Raw genomic sequence first — 12,400 nt, 5'->3', positions numbered from 1 at the left:
TAATTTAACTGATGATAGAGGACATTTTTAAACCATGTGCCACATCGCTACACAAAATATACATTTGTGTATATGAGAATGTTGTGTACCAGGTTATTCAAGAAGTTCACATGAGAGTTCTTGACGTATGGCCTATGAGTAGAAATCACATCATATTTATTCACTGTGGAACTTTGCTTTTATTTCTCTTACATGTATTATTCGTAGTTCTGCATTGGATGCTGCTTTACAGTACTCATGTGAGAAAGACTAAAAGAGAAAACAGGGAGATTACCCTAGGACAGCTGGCTGAGTAGCCTGCACCTCAATCAGCAAGGTTACAACTGACCAATCGAGTTCTTGATAAAATAAAAAAAAAGTTTGTCATAATTTCAAAAGAGACAACAGAATACATTACAGGTATAAGGACATGGTGAAAAATTATAAACGCACAGGTCAAACTTTCCTAGACTTTCTAGAAGTTTTTACCCTACAAAGGCCCTGTCTTAGTCAGAGTTTGTATTCCTGCACAAAACATCATGACCAAGAAGCAAGTTGGAGAGGAAAGGGTTTATTCAGTTTACACTTCCACATTGCTGTTCATCACCAAAGGAAGTCAGGATAGGAACTCACACAGGGCAGGAACTTAGAGGCAAGAGCTGATGCAGAGGCCATGGAGGGATATTACTTACTGGCTTGCTTCCCCTGGCTTGCTCAGCTTGCTTTCTTACAGAACCCAAGACTACCAGCCCAGGGATGGCACCGCCCACAATGGGCCCTCCCCACCTTGATAACTGAGAAAATGCCTTACAGCTGGATCCCATGGAGGCATTTCCTCAAGGGAGGCTCTTTTCTCTGTGATAACTCCAGCTGTGTCAATTTGACACAAAAGCAGCCACTACAGGTTCTAAGCATAATGCTTGAGTTCTGATACTTCCTAATTCCTTGCAAGAATAAACACCACTCAATCTGCTGTCTGAGTTTGCCTTAAACACACAGAAGAGAAATGAGTTGTGCTGGAATATATGCTCTTCTTACTGTGATGACCCAGAAAGCAAAGACTCAGAAAGCAGAAAGTCATGCTTGTGGTTCAGGGCCAGCTCTAGTCTGACTCCTGAAGGCAGCAAGCTGGGAATCCTATGCGCAGCTGATGTCCGCACCTGCGGGCTGTGTTTTGTTTTGTTTCATTTTGTTTTGTTCTCAGGAAACTAAGTAGAAATATATGGAGGTGGATGGTGGAAGCTCAGAGGGGCCGTAATGAATGTCTGCACAATTCTGAATAGAGACATGGTTATTTTAGTGTGCAGGAGAGAAACCCGCCTTCTTAACCTCCCAGGAAGTGCTGTGGCTGAGTTGATCCAGGCCCCTGGGAAGCACATTTTAAAATGAGTCTCCGCATACAGCAACTCCGAGAGAAAATAAATATGAGAGACAGTCTAAAGAGGGAGCAAAAGGAGATGGAAACACTATCAGGCCACTGTGCTGGGACCCAAGAAAAGGAGCTTGGGGAGGGAGGAGACCAGAAGTCTGGTCCAGTGTTAAAGAGTAAGAACATCGGCATCCCTCAAACCCAAGGGCCCTTGCAGCAGAGTCCCAGGGCTCCCAGAAAGGATAGATCCTGCCCCCCTCAACTTGAAGATATAGGCTGGGAACAGAGTAGGAGAAAAAAGCCCAGCAGACTTTGTAGAACACTGGAGTTCTTGGGGTCTGTGAAAGGTACCTTATCAGGCCTGCCATACTAGAACAAACAGTAACATGGATGAAGATGGTTATTATAAGCTTGGGACTAATAAAACGAGGTAAGACATGTGACCTTCTTTCTGGTCACTGAATTTGTCCCAAGTTGCAAACTCAACATCTGTGACTATTATTTACTTTTAAGGCAGGGTCTCATGTAGCCTAGTCTGCTCCTGAACTCACAGTGCAGCTAAGGATAATGTGGAACTTCTGATCTACCTGCTTCCCGAGTGTAAGGATTATGGGTATACACAATAGTGCTTGGTTTATACTGTGGAGGGGCTTGAACCCAGAACTGTGTGCACCCTGAGCAGCCCACTCTACCAACTGAGCTATACCCCCAGCCCATCTTAGACTTTCATTATTCCAGACAGAATATTGCTGACTCAGTGGCTGTCTACACACCTCCCCAAGAGTGCTCCAAGGATGGAAACTAATACTGTTTTCTTCCTCAGACTGGTTCAGTCAGGATGATGCTCCATAAATGGGTGGACACATGACAGAGGAAGCAGAACCTGAGGATTACCTACCTGAAAGAACAATACTTGAGCCTCTGAGATGTGCTTCTGAGATCTAGCTTAGATATCACATACAAACAAAGGTGTTCTGTCCCTTTTCACCCTGATCCTCCCTGAGGGACAGCTGCTCTTCCATCATTAATGAAAGAGTGTCTGTACCACTTTAGCCCAGTACAAAGCCAGCAAAGATGACTCATTCACCCAGGCCTTTGGCAGGAAACACCTTGGGAGCATGCTCACTCGCTGCTACTTTTAAAGTGTGTGTCCCTGAGATCTGGCAGAGACGTGGTGGCATACGGCCCACTCTGGGAGCCCTGTCAGACCCAGCACTTCATCTTGATTCCTTTAGAATAGGAGCCTGATTCACAGTCTTCTGGAAGAGAGGAGGGTCTGGGGCACTCCCTGCAGTCAGGGCTGGATGATGAGACCTTGAGCAGATACAACGCCAAGAGATCTGTCAGCTAGCACAGGATGAACCCGAGCTGCACAGTGCCAGGCAGGCTGGGCCAGGGTGGGGTGGTACAGACGTAGAATTTTTAAGCAAAATCTCACTTCTTATCCTATGGCATAGGGCAAGAACTTAGGGAGGAGAGGGCAAGGGATGTCTACCAGAGTTCCTGTTTCCTGATCATTGATATTTTACAGGAAAGATGTTGAAGCGGTGGCTTCTTCTTCAGAGCAGAGAAACAACAGCCTCTGTGATGGAGTTGTTGTTACACATGAGACCTTCACTAGTAACCCTGGAAATAAGGCAGGACCAAACAAGGAGGCTTGTGACAGGCATTACCACAGATACACTTAACTCTCAATGTGATGGGCCACATGCCCACTCTTCCCTGCCCAATATACGGAGGCTGGGAGCTGGTCCAGTCCCTGTCTTGTATTCCCCATCCTAGCAGACAGTATGCCCTGTGTATCTGTTGATCGTGTGTATAATCTACTCACCACTGGAGACTTGGAACAGAAATGTCCAGAAATCGAAAAGAGCAATCACCACGAAATCTAGGTGTGCTTCCCAAGGTCCCCTGTTGTCACCTTCACCTCCACAAAAAGCTCTATGACTCTCATGACTGGGCCTCAGGAGCGAGTCTAGCAGAGGGAAGAAAGAGGGAGAACAAATTGCACAAGGTAGAGAAGGGGCTGTCATAGGCAATTCAACAAAGAAAGACACGAAAGGCAGAGATCAGCAACAGAGTGTCTCCTGACGTGTGCAGGGTCCTGGGATCAACCCACAACCATAAAAAATTAAATAATAACTAAGGACAGCAGTCAGGGGATGGAATCACACCCTCCCTGGTCTCTTGGTCTCCTTGACCAGGGACAGCGCTGCTCCTGATGAACAGAAACATGATTGTTCTTACCATCGTGTCCTGAAGGGAATGTTAGCCGCTCCTGTGGTCACAGTAACAAACCACTGTAACCTGCAGTGCTTTAGAACAGCCTGTACTTACTTCTCTTGAGTTCTGAAGTTGGAGTGAGTCTTACAGGACAAACATCATGGTGTCATCATGGCTGGTTCCCTCTGGAGTCATCAGGGTAGGATTTGGTCCCTGACTCTTCCAACTATGGAAGGCATCTGTCTTAGTTAGGGTTTTACTGCTGTGAACAGACACCATGACCAAAGCAACTCTTATAAGGACAACATTTAATTGGGGCTGGCTTACAGGTTCAGAGGTCCATTATCATCAAGGCAGGAGCATGGCAACATCCAGGCAGGCATGGTGCAGGAGGAGCTGAGAGTTCTACATCTTCATCTGAAGGCTGCTAGGAGAATACTGTCTTCTAGGCAACTAGGATGAGGGTACATACACGGTCAAAAACCAAACCTCCAGGTGTGCACTCTTGGGTGGGTTGCCGTAAACACAGAGACAAGAAGTGACAACATGTTAGCCCGGAGTTTCCTCAGAGTGAACTTGGGAGTTTTCTTTGTGTTTTCCCCCGGCACAAGATCCCACTTTGTGCAGGGGATGAGCAGGGGTTCCAGCCCAACAGACTCCATTAGAGACTTGGACAATCTGGTTGGTACCCAAGTCTCTCCCTGTCTCCATGGCATCTATGAAAACATTGTAAGAAGAACTCAAGAACTTGAGTTGTGACAGAAGTTGCTGCTCAACATGTCATTTCCCCCCACAAGAAATTGACTAAAATTACCTGCCACTGTGGCTTGAACGTATCTGTGTGTTGAAAAATCTGATCTGCTATGTATATAAGGGGACCTGCAGAGAGAGGTGGTGGGGTCATGAGGCTTCATAAAATACACACACCATTATCACACGAGAGGGTTTTATCTCGGAGTAGCTTCTTGTAAAAGCTCACCCCCTCAGACACTCATACATTCTCTCTCTCTCTCTCTCTCTCTCTCTCTCTCTCTCTCTCTCTCTCTTTCTCTTTCTCTCTCTCTCTCTCCTCCCATCCACCGATATATCTCACCTGTGCTGTGCCTTCCACCATGTGCCATGAAGCCCCGAGAAGGGGGCTTACACTAGAAAATCTGCTGTGATAGTGAGTCTCTTAGAAATGGGACGGAAGCTTCACCCCATGATGCCTCAACAATATGACAGCCACAAGAAGATCTGAACAAGGTCAACCCCAACAGACATGATAACACGAAGGAGGAAATCTCACAGGGCCTCACCCATAGACAAAACAAAACAACAACAAAAAAAAACTGCTGGAAACTAAGAAATGCTGGGGGTGGAAGAAATAGTGGGAGAGCCCACTAACTGGTTATTCAGTATCAAGCAGTCAGCTCTGAAATCATATACACACAAGCCACACTAAACAGAATGAGCAGGGTGTGTGTGTGTGTGTGTGTGTGTGTGTGTGTGTGTGTGTTTATGTGTGTGTGCAGCTGTAGGACCTGAACCCTAAAAAATGCAATGCCCCCACGTGTGTGTATGTATGTATGTATATACAAATATATATATATATTAAAGAAAATGGAGGGTAGGGGAATTCATGGGAACAATTAAAGGAAAAAAGGAAAGGGGAAATGATATAACTGTATTTTAATTTTTAAAATGCAGCAAGGTATCAATGCTTCCATCTCCCCTTCTTGGGCTCAAGAACCATGAGCCAAATAACCTTCTGCCAGGGGAGTTCACACATTCTGTGGTATTCTGTTACAGCAGCAGCAGCAGAATACACTGCTGCACCCAGATAAGAGGAAAAATAAACCATAAACTGAAGAGACGTTCAGCCAGTTCTGTACTTTGTCAACTTTTGCTGTGTTGACAACCAGCCTTAGCATGTCACTGGCTTACTGAAAATATTTTTTCCTATTCAGGAGGCAGGAGGGAAGCTCTGTGTGTGTGTGTGTGTGTGTGTGTGTGTGTGTGTGTGTGTGTGTGTATTAGTGTGTGTGAATGAGTGTGTGTGTGAGTGTGTGTGTGTATGTGTGTGTGTATGAGTGTGTGAATGAGTGAGTGTGTGAGTGTGTGTGTGTGTGTGTGTGTGTGTGTGTATCACCTGCCTGTGTCAGATGTGGCTCAGCTTGGCCTGTCTCATGTTTTCTCACACTCGAACCCAAACTAAAAAAAATAATAATAATTCAGATTCTGAGACAAGCTGAGCCTACAGTAGGAAGCAGGAGCTGGAGGGCAAGGTCAAAGGGTCACGTGCGACGGTCTGCTCAGCAGTGAAAACGTCTGCCCACTCACTTCCAAAGCCTGGGGTGTGTTACACAGTCCACCCTTGAGATGGAGAGCATTGCTCCCCAGAGATGCAGAGCTGAGACACTGGTAGGATGTGTGACCATTTCTCCATCTCTGCCGATAGAGGTGAAGGACCAGAGCAAAGATACAGTCACTACTGCGGCACAGTCAGCCCTTGGCACCCGCTCTGGCTCATTTCCTGGAAGGATCTGTCTCCCACCTGGGGGAGCCCCACCTACCCTGATTGTCATTTATCTGAGCATTTGTTCCCTGGGGATGTATGTGTGTGTTTGGGGGGACGGGGGGTAGCATTATTCTGGGTTAGCTAATATGAAATCCAGTCTCCAGAGCCTACTAGCTGTGGTAGGACACACATGTGAAGTTCCCTGACTTTTAGACTGTCCTCATCAGGAGGGCTGGTGAATGGTGGTGTGAGATACAGCCAAACTGCAGCCCTTAGGCATCCATGGGCAGGGTGACTGGCACTTCAGCCCTGCCCTGTCACCTGTAATTGAGATAACCAAGGCAGATGGACCTCCCAGTCCCTAGTACATGTCTCTGAAAAGGGAAAAATGCCACATAGAATGACGGCAAGAAGCTGTGATGATCAAACACACATTCTCCCACAGAAACCCAAATACCAGCAAGCCTGCAGCCCTGGAGTCAGGACCACTCGCTCAACCAGAACCAGAATCAGATCTCAGCCTAGGTTAGCGCCCATCTTCAGGTCAAACCAATGTACTAACTTCTGTGGTTCTCACTCGCTTTTCTTCCTTTTGCAATGCTAGGTATTGAACCCAGGACCTTGTACCATGCTTGGCAAAGGCTCTGCCTGTAAACCATACCCCCAACCTTTATACATTTCTCTTTTAAAGTAGAATAATAATTTACAGTCACATAGGAAAGAAGTTCTAACGGTTCCTTGCAAAATAGGGTGGCGTTAGCTAGCATAGATCTGGTGTGTATTTTCAAAACTGAATAAAGAAATCTTGAGTGTCCTCATGATAGAAAATAATCATTAGTTTTGGAAACAAAGAGCTTGCATCAAATTTGACCATTAATAAATGTATGCATGGAATGGTAACATTGCATGGAATATTTTATGCAAAGGTACAGGTTTTGTATATGAATTTGAAATGAGAAAATACAATTAAATATTCAAAAATAGGGATGATTTTGATTACTGTGTGCTTCCCTGAGCCATGTAGGACATTCTGTTTATGCTACATTTTACCAATATGCTTTAGAGGATCAGTGCCAACAGGGTGTGTGTGCGTGTGTGTGCGTGTGTGTGTGTGTGTGTGTCTGAGTGTGTCTGTGTATGTGTGTATCCCTTTGTGTGTCCACATTCATTGTCTTATGGTTTTACTGCTGTAAAAAGACACTATAATCAAAACAACTCTTATAAGAACAACATTTAGTTGAGGCTGGCTTACAGGTTTAGAGATTCAGTCCACTATCATCAAGGCAGGAACATGGCAGCATCCAGGCAGGCATGGTGCAGGAGGAGCTGAGAGTTATACCAAAGGCAACTAGCAGAAGACTGGCTTCCAGGTAGCTAGGACTAGGGTATTAAATCCCACACCCACAGTGACACACCTTTTGCAACAAGGCTACACTTCCTAATAGTGCCACTCCCTGACCCAAGCATATACAAACCGTCACATGTGTGTATATTTGTATGTCTGTATGTGTGTTTGTATTCCCAGGTGCAACAGCATCATGCAAAGACCTGTGGGTTTTTTTATGATGATACCTGAATAGGGAGATAATTTTTTTTGTCTCCTTTTTTTTTTATGTACGTGAGCACACTGTCACAGTCCAGTCCTCAGGACATCGAATCCCATTACAGATGGTTGTGAGACACCATGTGGTTGCTGGGAATTGAACTCAGGACCTCTGGAAGAGCAGCCAGTGCTCTTAACCACTGAGCCATTTCTCCAGCCCCCTACCTGTGTTATTTTTTTCTCTTTTCCCTTTCCCACACTGACCTTGAGCCAGCTGCTGTGACTATATACGTCACAAGGCTGCTCATGGCAAAATGAGTTCAGCTTTGGCTTCCATGGAGAGGATGAGCAACACCCCTGTGCGTAATCACAGCATCAAACTGCTACAAAGTGCCTGGCCACTGTCTTCTCCCAGGACTCTGACTTTATACACACCACTCCATTCAATCATCAGTCCTGAGGTGGCTATTCTATGACACTCTGATGATTCCCAGCTTTGGGGATCCATGTTTTCTGAGTAACATATGATTTCCCATTCCTTGAGATGTTAAATTAGCACTTCTCAAAACTCAGTACTATTTATAGATGCTAAATTGGGCACATTTCTTGTACCAACCATGAAAGAAGTAATCCATGGCAGGCGTTTTTGCATACTACCATAATTAACTTTATGATTCCTTTCTTCTCTGCGTCACCACCCAGCTCAGCTCTACGGCTCCAGGCTCTCTTCCCCACCCGTGACAGGCTCTGCCTCACTGCAGACCCCTGGGTGGAGCAGCAGACACAGGCTGGTGGTTTGTCTGTCTGACTTGCCAGATCCTCTCCCAAGGAGAGGCGCTGAGGTTCGGGAATCTTGCGGTGATTAATTACTGCAGTGAAGGCTCACACTGAGGAGTGAGTCAGAGAGACTGGAAAAGTCCCCTCAGGTCGTGTCCTGGAGGAGCCAGGAGATACCTAGCATTTTCCCTGTGTGTGTGTGTGTGTGTGTGTGTGTGTGTGTGTGTGTGTGTGTGGTGTGTGGTGTGTTCACATGCATATGAGTATGAATATCTGTCAATGTGTATCAGAGACAGAGTGTGTCACAAAACACTTGCATGAACAGGGTCTTCTGTTTTATTATTAAACTATTCACTCAAGAGCAAGCATAGAAAGACCTAATTTGCAGACCCTCTTGAACACTTAGGAAAAATAAAATAAAATGAGATTTGTGTCCCAAGAAGAAAGCAGTGGGGAGATCCCTGTGCCCATCAGACACCCAGACAACACTGTCTGGGGAGGAAACAGTCCTTGGAGTTTATACCCAGAGCTGAGAGTACCATCACATCTCCAGGACAGTCTCTTTTATTGGGCATCTGTCCAGCCCACAGAAACCTAGCAAATGTCCCTTTGTTACTGAGCATGGTGTGCTGTGTTGTGCTGTGCTGTGCTGTGCTGTGCTGTGCTGTGCTGTGCTGTGCTGTGCTGTGCTGTACTTGGTGCGGTATAATATGGCACACTGTGGTATAGTACAGAGTGACATGATATAGTGTGGTATTGTATGCTATGGTGTGATAGGGCGCAGTGCCGTGTGTGATGATTGATAAGGTGTGGTATGGTCTAGTATAGTATGGTGTAGCATGGTCCATAGAATCTGCTGTTATGCTATGCCTCTGGTGTTGGTGGTATGGTGTGTTGTGCTGTGCTGTGGTGTGGCATGTGTGGTATACTATGTATTGTATACTGTGCTGTGGCATCCTGTTGGTGGTATGGTGTGGTGTGATATGGCACAGTATGATATGATATTGTAAAGAGAGGCTTTCAATAACACAACAAGATATAAGAAGGGCGATAGCCCCACATCCTGGGCTTTCTGGTTCCCCTGTCCAATGCTGGCTCCTCGGGTAGCTTCTGACAACTCAGTGATGTCACTGGACTTGTGGCTTAAGGCGTTATCTGTCTGTGAAATGTTTTAAAAAATGCTCATAGCCCGACTTATGTCCTCTCTACTACACCTAGCCAAGTGCACCACCATTTTTACTTTCCTGTTGGATCTTTTGGAAAGGTAACACACCATCCTTTCTTACTCCTCACCACACACACACACACACACACACACACACACACACACACACACACACGCTCCCAGACAGGGTCACATGTATCCCACAGCAGACACAAGCTTCAGTTTCGCTGTATAAGGAATTCCCTGAGCTTCTTTCCCTCTGAGTGCTGGGACTAAAGGAGTACACCGATACCCCAGCATCATGACGTTACCAAGATTAGGAGTGTGTGTTTCTGGGTTTGGTCTCATTTCATTTATTAGAATGAGTATTGCCTTTCCTGGACATTCTTAACAGCTTTCATTTTTAAAAGATTTGACTTCTTCATTGTCTTCTGTTTTGTTATTTGTTTAAACCTTCCAGGATGTATGCTGTTTAGTCGAGCATTTCTCTGCTTCTAGGAGGTCCTTTTCCTGCTTAGCCTCTGACTTCTCTCCAGACCACATGTCCTCTGCTGTGGGTCCACACACACTCACATTTGAACACGTGATCCCTTGCTGGGGCCTAGAAGGCTGAAGAATATCCCTGGGACTGGGCCTTGAAGTTTCTTAGTCTGGTTCCACTTCTTGGCCTTTCTCTGCTTTTTACTTATGAAAATACAGTGACCATGTACCCCACATCCCTGCTGCCATAAGCCGTGTCACCCTGCACCAGGAGCCACAATACACCCTTCCTTCCTTAATTTGCTTCTTGTGAGGTATTTTATCCCAGCAATGAGAAAAAGCTAGTACACCTTCACTTCTTGGGAGTTTCCCTCATGCTGGGGAAAACTTGATACGTCTGAGTCATGTTTCTTCTTCCTTCATCTGAATAAAATCTATTTCTGGGAAAGAACAGATAGGTAACACTTTTAAATCTGTACATATGTCACATTCTGTAATCCTCTTTTCGTGATCTTCCTGATACTTCAGCTGGGTAAAGAAGTCTCAACATAACGTCACTGCTGTCAGAATTTGGAAAAAGTCACTTTACTACTACCAAGAGGTGGCATGGGTAATGACGGACCTCATTTCAACTGTATTCTTGCTGGCAAAAAGAGCCTTTCTGTGAACTTAGTTTTCTCAATTCCTCAGGAATGTAAGTATTGGCCTCTGTCTCATTCCTGGCCCTGGGGACCCTGTAGGATTGTTCAGTCTAACTTTTGTCCCTAAATACAGAAAAAATTCTCCAAGTCTCTCCTTTTTATGTCATTTCTTCCATTCTATTCTTTTATTTTTATCAAGTTTGTTCTTTGAAAGCTTTGGGTATACGTAATGTACATTTTTATTGCCTCCTGTTCAGCAGGTACTAAACCTCATCCAGCGTTCTTCAGTACCATTTCTTCCTCCTCCAGTGTATCCAGTCTATCTTATTACCATTTCCTAGTCATGGTTTTCTGCATTTAATGCCCAACCATTCACTGGCTTGTGTTTAATTTGAACAATTACTTTTTATGTCAAAAGTTATTTTTTTATTCTACATTCATTCCCCTTTTATCTTACAAAACACCTTTTGCTCTTCAAGCAATCTGTCTTGATGCTCTGAGAATGCAAACTTATCGAGTCAATTTCTTCTTACAAGGAGAGATGCTCTTGGTGTCCTACGCCTCACCCGGCTCTATCCCCAGCATCCCATGGCGTACTTTCCTTCGCCTTTGAATTATTTACTTGTTTATTCACGATGATGTTTTTTTCTTCTCATTGGAATCTTCCCCATGCTGGATCAGGCACAAGCCCATCAAAGCTATATGTGTAGGAGGAGCTAGGGTGGGAGGAGTTAGGAGAGGAAGAGGAAAGGGAAGAGAAGGAGCTAGGGAGAGAGAGAGAGGAGATGGAGGCAGATGTTCACATGCCTGAAGCAGTCAAAGGTAGTTGGTATATCTAGGTTGGGTATTGGGTTACACTTCTGATTGTATGGATCTCTTGTTACTGATCATTACCAAATATATGGGCCTTTGATTAATCTTTAAGCATTAGAGTCTCATCTTTCTGCTGGGCCCACGTGGATGGTGGGATGGTCTAGGCAATGCCCAGCCTTGCAGAGACAGCATGGAAGATTGGCAGAGCCATCTCCCATGCTGACGTCTCGTGGGTGGCAGGGCTGGTGTTTCTGGCTGGCTGGTTCTAGCTGCTGGGCGCAAGTGGCCTCTGGTCATGGAACATGGTGGCTGAGCTAGGCAGAACTCCGGCAGCTTAGATAGTCGCCATGACTAGAGACCAATTTATACATAATTACATCAACATGTGTGGTCTCAGGGCACATGAGTGGGCTCACTCCCTGGCTGGCTTCACATCCCTTCACTTGGCTAGGGTGAAAGGGAGACCTCCACTGTGCTTCAGAAGCTCTAAATGCAAGAAGGCAGAGCATGCTACTTGCAAAACCAATTGCCACAACTCATTGCCTGTGGCCTCCTGTACTAGGCATCTCCCTGGATTTCTGTAGACGACAATTCTACTTTTCAGAAGGAAGTTTGTTGTGAGTGTGGGAAACAGATGCGTCTGTTGTTGTTGTTGTTGTTATAATTTTTGTTCTTTTCATTTGGAATTAAGTTGTAGGAATTGGATTGTTTCCAATAATAGTTCAGTAGTACTCTATATTTAGGAAGTGTAGTATATCCTACTATATCATACCCCTCAGAATGGGGAGCAGAAAAACCAGCAGAATCCGAGGAATTCATGCCCACACTAAAGTGGCCTGGTGTTCTTAGGTCATGGTGAAATTTAAATTTCTATGACATCTGGGATGAATACAAAACCACAGTGCTGTCT

Source organism: Grammomys surdaster, unplaced genomic scaffold, assembly GCF_004785775.1.
Source record: "Grammomys surdaster isolate TR1022 unplaced genomic scaffold, NIH_TR_1.0 843, whole genome shotgun sequence".
In the NCBI taxonomy this organism is placed as follows: Eukaryota; Metazoa; Chordata; class Mammalia; order Rodentia; family Muridae; genus Grammomys; species Grammomys surdaster.
Note: the sequence above shows the minus strand (reverse complement) of the source record.